The sequence below is a fragment of the Cynara cardunculus genome (assembly GCF_001531365.2).
Source record: "Cynara cardunculus var. scolymus isolate 2C chromosome LG 16, CcrdV1, whole genome shotgun sequence".
NCBI lineage: Eukaryota > Viridiplantae > Streptophyta > Magnoliopsida > Asterales > Asteraceae > Cynara > Cynara cardunculus.
In genome coordinates this window covers 13,274,135-13,279,417 of record NC_037543.1, presented here as the reverse complement: position 1 = coordinate 13,279,417, position 5,283 = coordinate 13,274,135, and the positions used below count along the sequence as shown (strand labels likewise).

The 5,283-nt window shown below is 39.2% G+C and overlaps 1 non-coding gene and 1 pseudogene across 1 annotated transcript; one reads left to right on the top strand and one right to left on the bottom strand.

Moving 5' to 3' along the window:
• LOC112529011 overlaps nt 1-4,655 on the bottom strand; it is an 11,341-nt pseudogene extending 6,686 nt beyond the window's left edge.
• On the top strand, nt 4,501-4,607 carry LOC112499771. The gene has a single exon (XR_003067292.1). It is a non-coding gene; the product is annotated as a small nucleolar RNA R71 (small nucleolar RNA).
• Nucleotides 4,656-5,283: the final 628 nt, after the last annotated feature.

Below are 5,283 nucleotides of genomic sequence, written 5' to 3'. Positions count from 1 at the left end.
GATTTTGAACAAGAGGCCCGATGGACTTAAACATGATGCGATTCTTTTATTATTCTTCATTATGATTGAGAGATTCTTTGATTAATGTTTTTGGTGATCTCACTCTGCATATCATGAAAAAGGGAATCTCACTAGACTTTTGTCTAACCCTCATTTTGTGTTTTCAAAAATATGTGTGCAGGTAATACCAATTATAATATTGATAAAGGAAAAAGCATTATATGATTAATTCCCTTATGTGCTTAAATGTTGAAGACCATATCTAGATGTGTTTTGGAGAAGAGCGATGCTAGTTTACAAATGCATGTATTTTGAAATTTTAAGTTATGCAAATTTGTATCGTAACCTGTAGCACATGCTCTTGTAATTTAGGACCTACGTGGGAATCTATGTATTCTATGAATGAATTCTATGTGATATGCAATGTGTGGAGATTTGGAGTGTCACATGGCATTTCATTCCTTTTGGAAATGGAACCACCTCTTTGACACTCATTGCATCTTTGTGCAAAATTGTGGGCATCTTTGAAGAGAGTAGGCCAATAAAATCCAGATTGTAATACTTTAGCAGCTGTTCTTTGGCCTCCAAAATGTCCTCCATATGTTGCTTGGTGGCAATGCTGCAGGATTGCTGCCACTTCAGTTTCTGGGATGCACCTCCTTAAGATTTGATCTGCACTTATCTTAAACAAGTAAGGGTCATCCCAAAGGTAAGTTTTAGTATCATGGAGAAACTTTTTGAACATATGGCCAGAAATATCAGAAGGTCTAATTCCACAAGCCAAATAGTTTGCAATGTCGGCAAACCATGGTGGCTTTGATTCTAACACAAGAATTCTCTCATCGGGGAATGTTTCAACAATCTCTCCTTCTTCTAGGGTCTCCTTAGGCTTCTCTAATCTTGACAAATGGTCTGCAACTTGGTTGTCTACTCCTTTCCTATCCACTATCTCAAGGTCAAACTCTTGCAACAACAAAACCCATCTTATTAAACTAGGTTTAGCATCTTTTTTGGAAATCAAGTACTTGATGGCAACATGATCAGTGTGAATAATGACCTTTGTTCCCATCAAATATGATCTATATCTCTCAAAAGCAAAAACCACAGCTAAAAGTTCTTTTTCAGTTGTTGTGTAGTTAAGTTGTGCTTCATTCAAGGTCTTACTTGCATAATAGATTGAATGAAAAACTTTTTCCTTTCTTTGACCTAAGACAGCTCCAACAACCCAATCACTGGCATCACACATTATCTCAAAGGGTTTGTTCTAGTCAGGAGCAACAACTACTGGTGCGGTTACTAAAGCTTTCTTTAAAGTGTTGAATGCATTTCTACATTCAACCGTAAAATCAAATTTCTGATCATGTTGCAAAAGTAAACACAAAGGTTTTGAGATTTTTGAAAAGTCTTTTATTAACCTTCGGTAAAACCCAGCATGACCAAGAAAACTTCGTATTCCCTTGACAGTAGTTGGTTCAGGTAGTTTTTCAATGATTTCAACTTTAGCTTTGTCTACCTCAACTCCTCTTTTGGAAATCAAATGGCCTAAAACAATTCCTTCTTTGACCATGAAATGACACTTTTCCCAATTGAGAACCAGATCAGTCTCTTCACATCTTTCAAGACTCCTTTTTAGATTTTCCAAACAATTATCAAAAGATGAGCCATAAACTGAAAAATCATCCATAAAGATTTCTATGGATTTTTCAAGCATGTCAGAGAATATGGACATCATGCATCTTGGAAAAGTTGCAGGAGCATTGCAAAGTCCAAATGGCATTCTCCTAAAGGCAAAAGTACCATAGGGACATGTGAAAGTGGTCTTTTCTTGATCCTCGGGTGATATGGCTATTTGGTTATATCAGGAGTATCCATCCAAAAAGTAGTAATACTCTTTTCCAACCAACCTGTCTAACATCTGATCAATAAAAGGCAAGGGAAAATGGTCCATTTGAGTGGCTTTGTTTAGCCTTCAGTAGTCCATACATATCCTCCAACCAGACACTATTCTTGTGGGGATGAGTTCATTTTTGTCATTAGTGACAACTGTAAGCCCTCCCTTCTTTGGGACACTCTGGATTGGACTAACCCAGGAACTACCAGCTATTGGAAAAATTATTCCAGCGTCTAGCCACTTCAAAATTTCCTTTTTCACTACTTCTTTCATGACCGGGTTCAATCTCCTTTGAGGCTCTATAGATTTGAAGTTCTTTTCATCTAGGATGATCTTATGTTGACATATAGAAGGACTAATCCCCTTAAGGTCAGCAATGGTCCATCCTATGGCTCTGGTGTGCAACTTCAACATATCTACAAGCTTCTTTTCTTGATGTAAATCTAGGGTAGATGATATAATGACATATAATTTACCTTCCTCTCCTAGATATGCATACTTCAAGTGAGATGTGAGTTGTTTTAACTCCAAAACAGGTGGTGAAATTATAGACGGGGTAAAATTCTTAAGCTCACTATTGTCCAACAACTCAAATGCTGCAGCATCAGATGGGACATCACCTTCTAAATCCTCAACAGTATCATCACCTATCTCAACACTATCCTCCTCCTCTTGCGTACATGCCTTCCTAGCTCCTTCCTGATAGCATATTGTCTCAATCTCAGTAACTCCTGAGCATTCCTCTAAGTAATCAGGGTACTTTAAGGAGTTAAAGACATTGAATGTGACTTATGGATCTTGGAGTCTCATGATCAGCTCTCATTTTTGGACAAATATCAAAGTTCCACCAGTGGCTAAGAAAGGTCTTCCTAAGATTATGGGAATATCCTTATCAGCCTCAAAATCAAGGATGATGAAGTCAGCCGGAAAGATGAATTTGTCAACCTGAACTAAGACATCCTCAATCTTACCTTTAGGATAAGCAATGCTTCTATTGGCCAATTGCAAGGTGACAGTGGTAGGTCTAGCTTCTCCTATGCCTAGGGTGTTGAAAACAGACAAGGGCATAAGGTTGATACTAGCTCCTAAATCACACAATGCTTCACCAATCTCCTTTCCACCTATAGAACAAGGAATAGTGAAACTCCCTGGGTCTTTAAGCTTGGGGGATATTTTGTTGGTTAGAAGCGCACTACATCCCTCGGTAAGAGCTACGGTCTCATATTCGGTTAACTTCTTCTTCTTACTCAAAATATCTTTAAGGAACTTGGCATAACTGGGCATTTGCTCTATTGCTTCAACAAGAGGTATGTTGATGTGCAATGCTTTAAACACTTCCAAAAACTTCTTAAATTGCAGTTCTTCCTTTTGATTCCTTAACCTTTGGGGAAAAGGAACATAAAGAAGAACTGGCTTTATGATGGCTTTGTTTGGTTGTGTTGAGCAAGATGGGTACAGAGTACCTAGAGTCTTGGTCTTACTTTCTTGAGGTTCAGATGAGATTATAACTTTGGTTTTTGGACCGGTTATAACCTCATCCTCAATTGGCTTTTTCCTAGCAACTTCTTCTAGAAATAACAAAGGATAGTCTGATTTAGGAGGAACAAAGGTGGTGGTCTCAGGAAGTGGGTTATCCAAAGGTTTTGGTGGACTTTCAGTAACAGGGACCATAGGTATAGTCTCAGGTTTAGACACAACCTGTTCACTTTCTTTTGGGACGGTCTCTGTTACTTCCTTACCACTCCTAAGAGTCACTACCTTTACATGCTCTTTTCCTAGATCTCTCGGGACTTCAGTGTTACTAGGCAAAGTACCAACGGCTCCACTATTCTGATTTAGAGCAAGTTGACTGACTTGCGTTTCCAGGTTTCTGATGGCAGCACTTTGTTGATTGAACAAAGATTGATTTTGAGTCATCATTTGCTGCTGTGCTTGGGACCGAGCCACCAGTCCTTTTATCATAGCTTCTAAGGAAGATGATGATTCGGACTGTGGAGGTGGTTTAGTCTGAAAAGGTGGTTGATTACTTTGAAAATTCTGATGATGGTGATTCTGAGAATTAGAACTGCTTGCATGTTGATGTTGTTGAAAATTAGGGTTTCCTTGTTGCTTATGGACTGGGGGGGTTCAAACTTGGACTATTCCATGAAAAATTTGGGTGTTGTCTCCAACTAGCATTATATGTGTTAGTGTAGGGATTCGATCTGTTATGAACATAATTCACAGATTCAGCGTTATGTGGACACAATTCATAAGAGTGTTCCCCTCCACAACAGACACATTGCACTGAGAGGGCAGCTGGAATAGATGATGTAACAGTTGACTGCACTCCTTGGCCAGAAGTTAGATTTTTAAGCATATTGGCCATAGAAGAGAGTTGTGCTGTTAATGCAGTATATGCATCAACATCATGTATTCCTGTTGTCTTCTTTTGCGGTTGAGCATGTGGATCAGCCCAATGTCCATTATTAGCAGAAATTTTTTCTAGGATCTCATATCCTTCATTGTAGGTCATAGCTGTAAAGGCTCCGCCCGTAGTCGCATCGAGCATCTGTTTAGCAATGGGACTTAACCCATTGTAAAACATCTCAAGTTGAATACAGTACGGGATGCCATGGTGAGGGTATCTTCTTAACAACTCTTTAAACCTTTCCCAAGCGTCAGGAACAACTTCATCGTCCATTTGTTTAAAAAGGCAAAATTCATTCCTGAACTTAGCGTTCCTAGTTGGTGGGAAATATTTTCGCAAAAACTTTTCCGCCATATTACTCCATGAAGACACAGACTCCGGAGCTAATGAATTGTACCATGCCTTTGCCCGATCCCTCAGAGAAAATGGGAATAAAGTGAGTCTTAGAGCGTCATTAGACACTCCCGGGATCAGGAAAGCATCAATGATTTTCATAAAGGATTTCAAATGTGAGTGTGGGTCCTCCGAAGGTAATCTGGCAAAATGTCCGTTTGTTTGCAACATGTGAAACATAATCAGTTTTAGCTCGAAATGGAGAGCGGTCATATGCGGCCTAACTATCCCAGAATTTAATTACTCAAAATCAGGGATGGCATAGTCCATGATCCTTCCATTTTTGGAATTTGCCAAATTAATGATGTTCGGAGTTTGCACTCTTGGTTGTTCATTATTTTCCGACTCTGTGTCCTCATTATGATTATTATGATGGTGGTGTTCTTGCGGAAAATTTGGAAAAAGGTGGTATTGTCCCAAAGGCAGGCGGTTGATTTTCTAAATGTGGAATCTCAGGGATAATTGGGTTAGGTAACTCCATGCTGGGAGAGAGTAGAGCAAAAAATGCTCTTTGAGCCCTCCTTCTTTGGTGAAACGTTCTCTCAATATCGGGATCCAATTCAAAAATTTCCCTGCGATGTCTTCGTGA